General features: G+C 44.7%; 1 pseudogene; it reads left to right on the top strand.

The window, feature by feature from the left end:
* The first annotated feature begins 610 nt into the window (after nucleotides 1-610).
* LOC125554598 lies at nucleotides 611-3,318 on the top strand (annotated as a pseudogene).
* The last annotated feature ends 12,688 nt before the right edge of the window (nucleotides 3,319-16,006 follow it).

Below are 16,006 nucleotides of genomic sequence, written 5' to 3'. Positions count from 1 at the left end.
GCCTAATCGCGCAGTTTAGGGTCGAACTATGTGCGCGATGAAGGCATACAAATAAATCATGTATCTGAAAGTGAAACGTGTGTGATAACTAATCTATCAGGCACGATTTAGAAAAGAGAGCCGCGTGTGCATTGTTCGATCATCCAACGGGCATGGGAGCTCATACTAAAGCACACGAGAAGAGAAGGAGGACAGTAGGGCGGGACATATGGAAATAAGTGGACGCATAAGATGGGTAACAATGTCTTCCGTTGGAACACACATGCATTTGTACTATAGTTGAAATTAACAAATTTAGTGTGTTTAGCATCAAAAGTTCGTTCGTTGCCCTTAGCCACTGAGTAACCCAAGTCCTAGAATGTACTATTTCTTTCGCTGCGGGGGCCTAAAATATCTAGCTACAAGTAACTCTCACCTGTCAAGTATCCCAGTCGACCAATCAACACCAAAATTAAAGGCGCTGTACCCATCAGCAAAGCGACTAGCAGCAGATAGAAAGAGACCAAAAGAGTCTAAAACGCTTTACGTACCACGCAATATCACAAAGATGCGTACGTGACAGACTAGACTGCGCTGCAGCAGGGCCGGCGTCGTCAGTGAAGGGACGAATATGGCTGGAAGCTGCAGCACGCGCCCCCAGCAGCAGCAGTCGCTACCGGGGAAGGCGACGTCCCAACGGCCCGCCCAAGCCCGCCTTATAAATCCCAACGGAGTCTCCGCCGCGTAACCACATCACCAACTAACGATCGTCGTCGTCTCGTGGGCCCCTGACACGTCGTTGCTGGTAGTTACCAGTGAGTGGATAGTGAGCCATGGGCGACGATTGAGTAGCGCGCGCCAGCGCTGGCTTTGGCGCCGGTGTGCTGCTTGTGGCGCGCTCCGTCCACGGCGGGGCGCAGCGGAGCGTGAGGCCATCTACAGCTTCGGCGACTGTCATCTCCGACCGGCAACGCTCTGCGTCGGCGGCTGCCCGTCGTGGCTCACCGGCCACAGTCGCCCTACGGGGAGACTTTCTTCAAGCGCCCCACCGGCCGCTGCTCCGACGGCCGCGTCATCGTCGATTTCCTCGGTACCTACCTACCACTCGGTCTATGTAAGCTGTAAATATGGCGGCCGACATGATGGTGAACGTGACAAAGTTGGTGTATACGTGTGTGTGCAGCCGAGCACTTTGGGCTGCCGCTGCTGCCGGCGTCCAAGGCCGGCGGCGACTTCAAGAAGGGCGCCAACATGGCGATCATCGGCGCCACCACCATGGACTTCGCCTTCTTCCAGTCCATCGGCCTCAGCGACAAGATCTGGAACAACGGGCCCCTGGACACCCAGATCCAGTGGTTCCGGAAGCTCCTCCCGTCGGCCTGCGGCAAGGACTGCAAGAGGCACCTCTCCAAGTCCCTGTTCGTAGTGGGCGAGTTCGGCGGCAACGACTACAACGCGGCGCTCTTCTCCGGTCGCACCATGGCCGACGTGAGGGGCTACGTGCCGCGGGTCGTCAGCCACATCGTCCGTGGCCTCGAGGTAACCTACTCCCTACTTTGTCCACCACCTCCCCACTAATCTCACCGGCTCCTCTCAGGTAGGTGGCTGATGTGATCATCTAACATTGTGTGTGTTAATTTGGACGTATTTTTGTGCAGAACATGATCAGACTAGGCGCGATGGACGTGGTGGTGCCGGGGGTGCTCCCCATCGGGTGCTTCCCGATCTACCTGACCCTCTACGGCACCTCCAACGCCGGTGACTACGACGGCGACGGGTGCCTCAAGAGCCAGAACGAGCTCTCCGCCCACCACAACTCGCTGCTCCGGCGGAGCCTCGCCAACCTCCAGAGGACCTACCCCCGCACCAGGATCATGTACGCCGACTTCTACGCGCAGGTCATCCAGATGATCCGGGCCCCTCAGAATTTCGGTAAGTTGATGATGCAGTTTCGTCTTCAAAACTTTTAAGTTACACATGTCTATATATAGCAACCATACATATCTTCCTATATGTTTAAAAATCTTCCCACGGCGCATTGTTGTACTACTACATGTGAAGTAGGAATATCCATCCTTGTGTAAAGTCGTTGTGCCCGGCCAAACATGCCTGTCCGGAGCAGCAAGGCGACGCCGTCTTTACATGTGAAGTAGGAATCGAGCTGCCGTGAGAGAGTTGAAGTTTCGGTGATCACGACACGCACGTTCATTCAGTAGGTGTAGACAGGTAGCTAGGGCACACGGGGGCCATGCAAGCACGCTCATAGCCTAGCTACCTAGCTACTCCGCGAGAGACATACATACATTTATCCAAAGTTGAGTCACATTGCTGCTTTCTTTGACGTAGAGAAAAGCTAAGCTAGGTGCATGCACGCACAATAAGCTTTGGACAATATGGTCTCCTGGATTCTTAGCCCACCGGCGACTCATTCGGCTAATTATCAGTGGTCGAGTTGTATATGCTCTCTCTCGGGACCATGACCCCTGTCTCTGTCCTGTCCATATAATTTGGGAATCAATACCCATCTAACCAGTTGGCATGCATGCATGACCCAATTATTATGAAATGAGGGCGTGACAGTGTGCGTATAGTATAGTAATACTGACGCAAATCACTGTGCATGCATGTGACGGGCTCTTCTTTCCGTGTATAACGGCGTATAATTTGACATAGAGATGCCCCGAAAAGTCATGTTCACGAAGATAATAATACTAGCATGCCCATGTTCATGATACTGTGCACGATCTCATCCATCACGTACCATAATCGTCTCCTCATGGTCATCGGTACGTGACAAAGCGGTCTGGATCACGCATCAGGACGCATACGATTGGCAGTAGTAAAATGAAGAACAAGGATGCATGGGCTGATAGAAACGGCTTTGGTGCGTGTGGTTTTCAGGCCTCAAGTACGGGCTGAAGGTGTGCTGCGGCGCCGGCGGGCAGGGCAAGTACAACTACAACAACAAGGCGAGGTGCGGCATGGCCGGGGCGAGCGCCTGCGCCGACCCACAGAACTACCTCATCTGGGACGGCATCCACCTCACGGAGGCGGCGTACCGTTCGATCGCCAACGGGTGGCTCAAGGGCCCCTACTGCAGCCCCCGCATCCTGCGCTGATCATTTTTATTTATGGATTCGTTGTTTTATTTATTTACTTTATTGACTTGATGATGCGTTTTCTGATCAAGTGTGGTGGGATCAATCGATGCGTCATGTGTGTGTGTGTGTGGATGTAACAGCTAATATATATGATGGATGTTCATGGGGTAATTAATTAATTATTAGGTTGCCTCCGGAGAATGAATAAATAAAACTATAGATGTGTTGTTTGAGGTAATTATATCATTTAACTGTAAACTGAGGAAATAGCTTCGAGCCCCTCTGATTAACTAAACTGAGGGAATGAATTCAACGAGGTCATCACTTCCCTTGCTATGTTTGGTCAGTTCCGCTTGACAATGATTTTGGTGATTGATTCCGCATCAATCCATTTGCTATGACGTTCGCGGCCGATTTCCTTCATCCGCCATGTTCGTCAAGTCTTGGGATGCATATGCGAATCAATCTATGGTTGGATGTTTAGGAGGACAGTGGTATCCCCAACCCATCAGAGTTGAAGTTCTAGACTTGATATTGGTGCTCGCATCTTTTTAAATTTATTTCAGACTTTCTGACGATGTGCTTTCAGTGAAAGGAGACTTTTTCGTCGACTACGAAGACGACTGTGGCAACGTCGTCCATCTCAAGATGATGTGTCAGCTCAGTCTCTTGAAGATGCTAATAGGGGTAGGGCGTACGTGTGTGTGTGTGTTTATAAAGATGAGTGTATGGACAAACGACTCCACGACAAAGTTTTCTTGCTAGGCCGGTTTTTGCAGGCCCATTTCACGTGGAACACTTTGAAAATTTCAAAGTTAATAGCCTAGGTGTTGACCAATCCAGGCTCCAGTCCAGCTGGTCAAGGGTGAAGAGGAGGCTGTTGGGGAACGTAGTACTTTAAAAAAATTCTTATGATCACGCAAGATCTAACTAGGATATGCATAGCAACGGGAGGGGAGAGTGTGTCCACGTACCCTCGTAGACCGAAAGCAAAAGCATTTAGTAACGCGGTTGATGTAGTCGAACGTCTTCACGATCCAACCCATCCAAGTACCGGACGTAAGACAACTCCGTGTTTAGCACACGTTCCGCACGGTGACGTCCCTCGAGCTCTTGATCCAGTTAAGGACAAGGGAGAGTTCCGTCAGCACGACGGCGTGGTGACGATGTCGATGATGTGATCCGCGCACGGCTTCGCCTAAGCACTACGACAATATGACCGAGGTGGTAAACTGTGGAGGGGGACACCACACACGGCTAAGACAATTGATCTTGTGTGTTCTAGGGTGTCCCCTGCCTCCGTATATCAAGGAGAAGAGGGGGATACCGGTCGGCCCCTGTAGGGCGTGCCAGAAGAGAGGAGTCCTACTAGGACTCCGAGTCCAAGTAGGACTCCCCTAGTCCTATTTGGACTCCCCATGGGGGCGCCACCTCCTCGTGGCCTGCCCTCTCTCTTCCCTAAGGCCCATGTAGGCCCATTACTTCCCCTAGGGGTTCCGTAACCCTCCGGCACTCCGTTTTTACCCGGTACCTCTCGGAACTCTTCCAGTGTCCGAATAACATCGTCCAATATATCATTCTTCATGTCTAGCCCATTTTGAGACTCATCGTCATGTCCGTGATCTCATCCGGGAGTCCGAACAAACCTCGGTCATCAAAAACACATAACTCATAATACAAATCGTCATACGTTAAGCGTGCGGACCCTACGGGTTCGAGAACGATGTAGACATGACCGAGACACATCTCCGGTCAATAACCAATAGCGGAACCTGGATGCTCATATTGGCTCCTACATATTCTACGAAGATCTTTATCGGTCAAACTGCATAACAACATATGTTATTCCCTTTGTCATTGGTATGTTACTTACTCGAGATTCGATCGTCGGTATCTTTATACCTAGTTCAATATCATTACCCGCAAGTCTCTTTACTCGTTCCGTAATGCATCATCCCGTAACTAACTCATTAGTCACATTGCTTGCAAGGCTCTATAGTGATGTGCATTACCGAGAGGGACCAGAGATACTCTCCGATACACGAGAGTGACAAATCCTAATCTTGATCTATGCCAACTCAGAACACCATCGGAGACACCTGTAGAGGCAATATTTATAATCACCTCAGTTACATTGTGACGTTTGATAGCACACAGGTGTTCCTCCGGTATTCTGAAGAGTTGCATAATCTCATAGTCAGAGGAGAACATGTATAAGTCATGATGAAAGCAATAGCAATAAAACTAAACGATCATTATGCTAAGCTAACGGATGGGTCTTGTCCATCACATCATTCTCTAATGATTTGATTCCGTTCATCAAATGACAACACATGTCTATGGTTAGAAAACTTAACCATCTTTAGATTAACGAGCTAGTCAAGTAGAGGCATACTAGGATACTATGTTTTGTCTATGTATTCACACAAGTACTAAGTTTCCGGTTAATACAATTCTAGCATGAATAATAAACATTTATCATGATATAAGGAAATATAAATAAAAACTTGATTATTGCCTCTAGGGCATATTTCCTTCAGTCTCCCACTTGCACTAGAGTAAATACTCTAGATTACATAGTAATGATTCTAACACCCATGGAGTCTTGGTGCTGATCATGTTTTGCTCGTGAGAGAGGCTTAGTCAACGGGTCTAACATTTCAGATCCGATATGTATATCTTGCAAATCTCTATGTCTCCCTCCTTGACTTGATCGCGGATGGAATTGAAGCGTCTCTTGATGTGTTTGGTTCTCTTGTGAAATATGGATTCCTTCGCCAAGGCAATTGCATCCAGTATTGTCACAAAAGATTTTCATTGGACCCGATGCACTAGGTATTACACCTAGATCGGATATGAACTCCTTCATCCAGACTCCTTCATTTGCTGCTTCCGAAGCAGCTATGTACTCCGCTTAACACGTAGATCCCGCCAAGATGCTCTGCTTGGAACTGCACCAACTGACAGCTCCACCATTCAATAGAAATACGTATCCGGTTTGTGACTTAGAGTCATCCGGATCAGTGTCAAAGCTTGCATCAACGTAACCATTTACGATAAGCTCTTTGTCTCCTCCATAAATGAGAAACATATCCTTAGTCCTTTTCAGGTATTTCAGGACGTTCTTAACCGCTATCCAGTGATCAACTCCTGGATTACTTTGGTACCTCCCTGCTAAACTTATAGCAAGGCACACATCAGGTCTGGTACACAACATTGCATACATGATAGAACCTATGGCTGAGGCATAGGGAATGACTTTCATTTTCTCTCTATCTTCTGAAGTGGTCGGGCATTGAGTCTGACTCAACTTCACACCTTGTAACACAGGCAAGAACCCTTTCTTTGACTGATCCATTTTGAACTTCTTCAAAACTTTATCAAGGTATGTGCTTTGTGAAAGTCCAATTAAGCGTCTTGATCTATCTCTATTGATCTTGATGCCCAATATATAAGCAGCTTCACCTAGGTCTTTCATTGAAAAATTCTTATTCAAGTATCCTTTTATGCTATCCAGAAATTCTGTATTATTTCCAATCAACAATATGTCATCCACATATAATATTAGAAATGATACAGAGCTCCCACTCACTTTCTTGTAAATACAGGCTTCTCCAAAAGTCTATATAAAACCATATGCTTTGATCACACCTATCAAAGCGTATATTCCAACTCCGAGGCTGTCACAAGTCCATAAATGGATCGCTGGAGCTTGCACACTTTGTTAGCACCTTTAGGATCGACAAAACCTTTTGGTTGCACCATATACAACTCTTCTTTAAGAAATCCATTAAGGAATGCAGTTTTGACGTCCATTTGCCATATTTTTCAATAATCATAAAATGCGGAAATTGCTAACATGATTTGGACAGACTTAAGCATCGCTACGGGTGAGAAAGTCTCATCGTAGTCAACTCCTTGAACTTGTCGAAAACCTTTTGCAACAAGTCGAGCTTTGTAGACAGTAACATTACCATCATCATCAATCTTCTTCTTGAAGATCCATTTATTGTCTATGGCTTGCCGATCATCGGGCAAGTCAACCAAAGTCCATACTTTGTTCTCATACATGGATCCCATCTCAGATTTCATGGTCTCAAGCCATTTTGCGAAATCTGGGCTCATCATCGCTTCCTCATAGTTCGTAGGTTCGTCATGGTCTAGTAACATGACTTCCAGAACAGGATTACCATACCACTCTAGTGCAGAACGTACTTTGGTTGACCTACGAGGTTCAGTAGTAACTTGATCTGAAGTTTCATGATCATTATCATTAGCTTCCTCTCTAGTTGGTGTAGGCATCATGGGAACGGTTTTCTGTGAGGAGCTACTTTTCAATTCGAGAGAAGGTACAATTACCTCATCAAGTTCTACTTTCCTCCCACTCACTTCTTTCGAGAGAAACTCCTTCTCTAGAAAGGATCCATTCATAGCAACAAAGATCTTGCCTTCGGATCTGTGATAGAAGGTGCACCCAACAGTTTCTTTTGGGTATCCTATGAAGACGCACTTCTCTGATTTGGGTTCGAGCTTATCAGGCTGAAGGTATTTCACATAAGCATCGCAACCCCAAACTTTAAGAAACGACAGCTTAGGTTTCTTGCCAAACCACAGTTTCATATGGTGTCGTCTCAACGATTTAGATGGTGCCCTATTTAACGTGAATGCAGCTTCTAAAGCATAACCCCAAAACGATAGCGGTAAATCAGTAAGAGAATCATAGATTGCATCATTGTAAGTGCATCTAGTGCCCCTTAGTGATTTTGGTGTATTGAAGACTTATAGGTTAAGGGACTAATGTGTTTATGAGTGTACACAGGTCTATAAGTCTATGAGGAGTTTGATATTTACAGAGAAAGTCGACCCCTAAAAATGAAGTTCTTCGACTGAAGACTTTGGATTTCTGAAGACTTTCTGAAGACTTTGAAAGTGAAGAAATTGGTGCAATCCTGAAGACTTGGTATTCATTCGAGGAACATGAAGCGTGAAGACTTTTGTTTTCGTAGTTTCATTTTCTCTTTCTTGAGTCATAGGAAACACCGTACTGTTAAAGGGGGTCGAGGAAATACTAAGGAAAAATTTCCATGTGATGCTCAACTCAAAATCCTACACCTACCAATCCCTTCGAGTGAAGCCATTGGAAATCTCATACAGTTCAGTCATATTCTTTCAGTGACAGAGACGAAGTTCTTCTGGTCTCTGAGGAATTTGTTCTGACTGAGGAGTTAGGAATTCGCCAGTGCGGATTGCCTACACAGTGAGGAACATGATAGCCCTGAGGAATTTGATACTCAAATTTCCGACCGTTTCTGTGCTTGTGCCAGCTGTCCCAAAATATCTACCCACCTAACGGTCATATCATTGAAGGGCATTTATGTCTTATCATGTCGGGCTGCTCCCTAGGCTATAAATAGCCGCCCCCTACAACCACTAGCTGGTTGGCTGCTCCGAGAGAAACTGACACTTGTCATTTGAGAGCATCCCATCCTCCGAGGACTTTGAGCGAAAATCATCAAGTGAGGAAAACCCAAACCCAAACACCTACAAACCCCAAGTGATTGAGCATCACTGAAGAGATTGATCCTGCGTGGATCCGACGCTTGTTACCTTTGAAGACTATGCTTCTTCCAGACGGTTAGGCGTCAAGGTCTAGAGCATCCAAGAGGAATTGTGGATCGCCGAGTGACCAAGTTTGTGAAGGTTCGGAAGTCACCTGAAGACTTACCACGAGTGATTGGGCGAGGTCTGTGTGACCTTAGCTCAAGGAGAATACGGTGAGGACTGTGTGTCCGGGACTGTGTGTCCTCAGGTTTAAATACCTAGCCGCTCCAACCAGATGTACAACTGAGACAGCAGTTGGAACTGGTCTACCAAATCATTGTCTTCACAAGCTCACTGGTTCTATTTCCTCAACTCTTTCATTTCCTCATAACTGTGTTGAGTGCTTGTTCGTATCTGTGTTGAAGACTTTGACTGAAGACTTTCTCAATTTCCTCAGTTCAATTTCTTCAATCTGTTTGTCTTCATCCTGTGTTATCCTGTGTTTACGCTTTCTGCACTCTGTGCTTGTCTTCATTTCATCATGATGACTATGATTGTGTTCTGTTATGTTTACTTTTGAGTACTTATTCCGCTGCTACTAGTTCTTCGCTAAGGAATTTCCTCACCTGCAAATTCCTCAGTGAAGAATTCATAAAAATCGCCTATTCACCCCCCCTCTAATCGATATAACGCACTTTCAATCATGTCTAATAAAGTACGGTTACGACGTTCGGACACACCATTACGCTGTGGTGTTCCAGGTGGCGTGAGTTGCGAAACTATTCCACATTGTTTCAAATGAAGACCAAACTCATAACTCAAATATTCACCTCCACGATCAGATCGTAGAAACTTTATTTTCTTGTTACGATGATTTTCCACTTCACTCTGAAATTCTTTGAACTTTTCAAATGTTTCAGACTTATGTTTCATCAAGTAGATATACCCATATCTGCTCAAATCATCTGTGAAGGTCAGAAAATAACGATACCGCCGCGAGCCTCAACACTCATCGATCCGCATACATCAGTATGTATTATTTCCAATAAGTCAGTTGCTCGCTCCATTGTTCCGGAGAACGGAGTCTTAGTCATCTTGCCCATGAGGCATGGTTCGCAAGCATCAAGTGATTCATAATCAAGTGATTCCAAAAGCCCATCAGCATGGAGTTTCTTCATGCGCTTTACACCAATATGACCTAAACGGCAGTGCCACAAATAAGTTGCACTATCATTATTAACTTTGCATCTTTTGGCTTCAATATTATGAATATGTGTATCACTACAATCGAGATTCAAAAAATAGACCACTCATCAAGGGTGCATGACCATAAAAGATATTACTCATATAAATAGAACAACCATTATTCTCTGATTTAAATGAATAACCGTCTCGCATCAAACAAGATCCAGATATAATGTTCATGCTCAACGCTGGCACCAAATAACAATTATTTAGGTCTAACTAATCCCGACGGTAGATGTAGAGGTAGCGTGCCGACGGCGATCACATCGACTTTGGAACCATTTCCCACGCGCATCGTCACCTCGTCCTTAGCCAATCTTCGTTTAATCCATAGCCCCTGTTTCGAGTTGCAAATATGAGCAACAGAACCAGTATCAAATACCCAGGCGCTACTACGAGCATTAGTAAGGTACACATCAATAACATGTATATCAAATATACCTTTCACTTTGCCATCCTTCTTATCCGCCAAATACTTGGGCAGTTCCGCTTCCAGTGACCAGTCCCTTTGCAGTAGAAGCACTCAGTCTCAGGCTTAGGTCCAGACTTGGGCTTCTTCACTTGAGCAGCAACTTGCTTGCCAGTTCTTCTTGAAGTTCCCCTTCTTCCCTTTGCCCTTTTCTTGAAACTAGTGGTCTTGTTAACCATCAACACTTGATGCTCCTTCTTGATTTCTACCTCCGCACCTTTAGCATCGCGAAGAGCTCTGGAATTGTCTTATCCATCCTTGCATATTATAGTTCATCATGAAGCTTTTGTAGCTTGGTGGCAGTGATTGAAGAACTCTGTCAATGACACTATCATCAGGAAGATTAACTCCCAGCTGAGTCAAGTGGTTGTGGTACCCAGACATTCTGAGTATATGTTCACTGACAGAACTATTCTCCTCCATTTTGCAGCTATAGAACTTTATTGGAGACTTCATATCTCTCAACGGGCATTTGCTTGAAATATTAACTTCAACTCCTGGAACATCTCATATGCTCCATGACGTTCAAAACGTCTTTGAAGTCCCGATTCTAAGCCGTAAAGCATGGCACACTGAACTATCGAGTAGTCATCAGCTTTGCTCTGCCAGACGTTCATAACACGTGGAGTTGCTCCTGCAGCGGTTTGCACCTAGCGGTGCTTCCAGGACGTAATTCTTCTGTGCAGCAATGAGGATAATCCTCAAGTTACGGACCCAGTCCATGTAGTTGCTACCATCATCTTTCAACTTAGCTTTCTCTAGGAACGCATTAAAATTCAAGGGAACGTAGCACGGGCCATTGATCTACAACAACATAGACATGCACAGGTACTAAGTTCATGATAAATTAAAGTTCAATTAATCATATTACTTAAGAACTCCCACTTAGATAGACATCCCTCTAGTCATCTAAATGATCACGTGATCCATATCAACTAAACCATGTCCGATCATCACGTGAGATGGAGTAGTTTTCAATGGTGAACATCACTATGTTGATCATATCTACTATATGATTCACGCTCGACCTTTCGGTCTCAGTGTTCCGAGGCCATATCTGCATATGCTAGGCTCGTCAAGTTTAACCCGAGTATTCACGTGTGCAAAACTGGCTTGCACCCGTTGTATGTGAACGTAGAGCTTATCACACCCGATCATCATGTGGTGTCTCGGCACGACGAACTGTAGCAACGGTGCATACTCAGGGAGAACACTTATACCTTGAAATTTAGTGAGGGATCATCTTATAATGCTACCGCCATACTAAGCAAAATAAGATGCATAAAGGATAAACATCACATGCAATCAAAATATGTGACATGATATGGCCATCATCATCTTGTGCCTTTGATCTCCATCTCCAAAGCACCGTCATGATCTCCATCGTCACCGGCTTGACACCTTGATCTCCATCGTAGCATCGTTGTCGTCTCGCCAACTATTGCTTCTACGACTATCGCTACCGCTTAGTGATAAAGTAAAGCAATTACATGGCGATTGCATTTCATACAATAAAGCGACAACCATAAGGCTCCTGCCAGTTGCCGATAACTTTACAAAACATGATCATCTCATACAACAATTTATATCTCATCACGTCTTGACCATATCACATCACAACATGCCCTGCAAAAACAAGTTAGACGTCCTCTACTTTGTTGTTGCAAGTTTTACGTGGCTGCTACGGGCTTCTAGCAAGAACCGTTCTTACCTACGCATCAAAACCACAACGATTTTTCGTCAAGTGTGTTGTTTTAACCTTCAACAAGGACCGGCGTAGTCAAACTCGATTCAACTAAAGTTGGAGAAACAGACACCCGCTAGCCACCTGTGTGCGAAGCACGTCGGTAGAACCAGTCTCATGAACGCGGTCATGTAATGTCGGTCCGGGCCGCTTCATCCAACAATACCGCAAATCAAAGTAAGACGTTGGTGGTAAGCAGTATGACTATTATCGCCACACAACTCTTTGTGTTCTACTCGTGCATATATCATCTACGCATAGACCTGGCTCGGATGCCACTGTTGGGGAAAGTAGTAATTCAAAAATTCCTACGATCACGCAAGATCTAACTAGGAGATGCATAGCAATGAGAGGGGAGAGTGTGTCCACGTACCCTCGTAGACCGAAAGCGGAAGCGTTTAGTAACGCGGTTGATGTAGTCGAACGTCTTCACGATCCAACCGATCCAAGTACCGAACGTACGACACCTCCGTGTTCAGCACACGTTCCACACATGACGTCCCTCGAGCTTCTTGATGCAGTTGAGGACGAGGAGAGTCTGTCAGCACATGGCGTGGTGATACGTCCATTTTGCATCATGCTTTTATATCAATATTTATTGCATTATGGGCTGTTATTACACATTATGTCACAATACTTATGCCTATTCTCTCTTATTTTACAAGGTTTACATGAAGAGGGAGAATGCCGGCAGCTGGGATTCTGGGCTGGAAAAGGAGCAAATATTAGAGACCTATTCTGCAATGCTCAAAAGTCCTGAAACTTCATGGAAGTTATTTCCAGGATATATAAAAAATACTGAGCGCAAGAAGTACCATAGGGGGCCCATGCTACCTCTTTGAAGCACTGCGTTGGTTTTCCCCGAAGAGGAAGGGATGATGCAGCAAAGTAGCGTAAGTATTTCCCTCAGTTTTTGAGAACCAAGGTATCAATCCAGTAGGAGGCTACGCGCGAGTCCCTCGTACCTGCACAAAACAAATAAATCCTCGCAACCAACGCAAATAGGGGTTGTCAATCCCTATAGGGCCACTTACGAGAGTGAGATCTGATAGATATGATAAGATAATATTTTTGGTATTTTTATGATAAAGATGCAAAGTAAAATAAAGGCAAAGTAAATAGCAAAGTAAATAACTAAGTAGTAGGAGATTGATATGATAAAGATAGACCCGGGGCCATAGGTTTCACTAGTGGCTTCTCTCGAGAGCATAAGTATTCTACGGTGGGTGAACAAATTACTGTTGAGCAATTGACAGAATTGAGCATAGTTATGAGAATATCTAGGTATGATCATGTATATAGGCATCACGTCCGAGACAAGTAGACCGACTCCTGCCTGCATCTACTACTATTACTCCACTCATCGACCGCTATCCAGCATGCATCTAGAGTATTAAGTAAAAACAGAGTAACGCTTAAGCAAGATGACATGATGTAGAGGGATAGACTCATGCAATATGAAGAAAACCCCATCTTGTTATCCTCGATGGCAACAATACAATACGTGCCTTGCTGCCCTTACTGTCACTCGGGAAAGGACACCGCAAGATTGAACCCAAAGCTAAGCACTTCTCCCATTGCAAGAAAGATCAATCTAGTAGGCCAAACCAAACTGATAATTCGAAGAGACTTGCAAAGATAACCAATCATACATAAAAGAATTCAGATAAGATTCATATATTATTCATAGATAGACTTGATCATAAACCCACAATTCATCGGTCTCAACAAACACACCAAAAAGAAGATTACATCGAATAGATCTCCACAAGAGAGGGGGAGAACATTGTATTGAGATCCAAAAAGAGAGAAGAAGCCATCTAGCTACTAACTATGGACCCGTAGGTCTGAGTAAACTACTCACACTTCATCGAGAGGCTATGGTGTTGATGTAGAAGCCCTCCGTGATCGATGCCCCCTCCGGCGGAGCTCCGGAACAGGCCCCAAGATGGGATCTCGTGGATACAGAAAGTTGCGGCGGTGGAATTAGGGTTTTGGCTCTGTATCTGATCGTTTGGGGGTACGTGGGTATATATAGGAGGAAGAAGTACGTCGGTGGAGCAACAGGGGGCCCACGAGGGTGGAGGCGCGCCTGGTAGGGTAGGGCGTGCCCCTACCTCGTGGCCTCCTGTTCGTGCCTTGACGTAGGGTCCAAGTCTCCTGAGTTGTATTCGGTGAGAAAATCACGTTCCCGAAGGTTTCATTCCGTTTGGACTCCGTTTGATATTCCTTTTCTTCGAAACCCTAAAACAGGCAAAAAACAGCAATTCTGGGCTGGGCCTCCGGTTAATAGGTTAGTCCCAAAAATAATATAAAAGTGGATAATAAAGCCCAATAATGTCCAAAACAGTAGATAATATAGCATGGAGCAATCAAAAATTATAGATACGTTGGAGACGTGTCAAGCATCCCCAAGCTTAATTCCTGCTCGTCCTCGAGTAGGTAAATGATAAAAACAGAATTTTTGATGCGGAGTGCTACTTGGCATAATTTTAATGTAATTCTTCTTAATTGTGGTATGAATATTCAGATCCGAAAGATTCAAGACAAAAGTTCATATTGACATAAAAATAATAATACTTCAAGCATACTAACTAAGCAATTATGTCTTCTCAAAATAACATGGCCAAAGAAAGTTCATCCCTAAAAAATCATATAGTTTAGTCATGTTTCATTTTCGTCACACAAGAATGCTATCTCATCATGCACAACCCCGATGACAAGCCAAGCAATTGTTTCATACTTTAGTAATCTCAAACCTATAAACTTTCACGCAATATATGAGCGCGAGCCATGGACATAGCACTATGGTGGAATAGAATATAATGAGGGGGTTATGTGGAGAAGACAAAAAAGGAGAAAGTCTCACATCAACGAGGCTAATCAATGGGCTATGGAGATGCCCACCGATTGATGTTAATGCAAGGAGTAGGGATTGCCATGCAACGGATGCACTAGAGCTATAAATGTATGAAAGCTCAACAAAAGAAACTAGTGGGTGTGCATCCAACTTGCTTGCTCACGAAGACCTAGGGCACTTGAGGAGGCCCATTGTTGGAATATACAAGCCAAGTTCTATAATGAAAAATTCCCACTAGTATATGAAAGTGATAACATGAGAGACTCTCTACTATGAAGATCATGGTGCTACTTTGAAGCACAAGTGTGGCAAAGGATAGTAACATTGTCCCTTCTCTCTTTTTCTCTCATTTTTTTTGGGCCTTTCTCTTTTTTATGGCCTTTCTCTTTTTTTGGGCCTTCTCTTTTTTATGGCCTTTCTCTTTTTTTATATTCCTCACTTGGGACAATGCTCTAGAAAATGATGATCATCACACTTCTATTTATTTACAACTCAATGATTACAACTCGATACTAGAACAAAGATGACTATATGAATGCCTCCGGCGGTGTACCGGGATATGCAATGGACCAAGAGTGACATGTATGAAAGAATTATGAATGGTGGCTTTGCCACAAATACTATGTCAACTACATGATCATGCTAAGCAATATGACAATGATGAATGTGTCATGATGAACGGAATGATGGAAAGTTGCATGGCAATATATCTCGGAATGGCTATGGAAATGCCATAATAGGTAGGTATGGTGGCTGTTTTGAGGAAGATATAAGGAGGTTTATGTGTGAAAGAGCGTATCATATCACGGGGTTTGGATGCACCGGCGAAGTTTGCGCCAACTCTCAATGTGAGAAAGGGCAATGCACGGTACCGAAGAGGCTAGCAAGGATGGAAAGGGTGAGAGTGCGTATAATCCATGGACTCAACATTAGTCATAAAGAACTCACATACTTATTGCAAAAATCTACAAGTCATCAAAAACCTCGGTACTACGCGCATGCTCCTAGGGGGATAGATTGGTAGGAAAAGACCATCGCTCGTCCCCGACCGCCACTCATAAGGAAGA

Source organism: Triticum urartu, chromosome 4 (assembly GCF_003073215.2).
Source record: "Triticum urartu cultivar G1812 chromosome 4, Tu2.1, whole genome shotgun sequence".
In the NCBI taxonomy this organism is placed as follows: Eukaryota; Viridiplantae; Streptophyta; class Magnoliopsida; order Poales; family Poaceae; genus Triticum; species Triticum urartu.
Note: the sequence above shows the minus strand (reverse complement) of the source record. Positions and strands in the feature narration are given on the sequence as shown.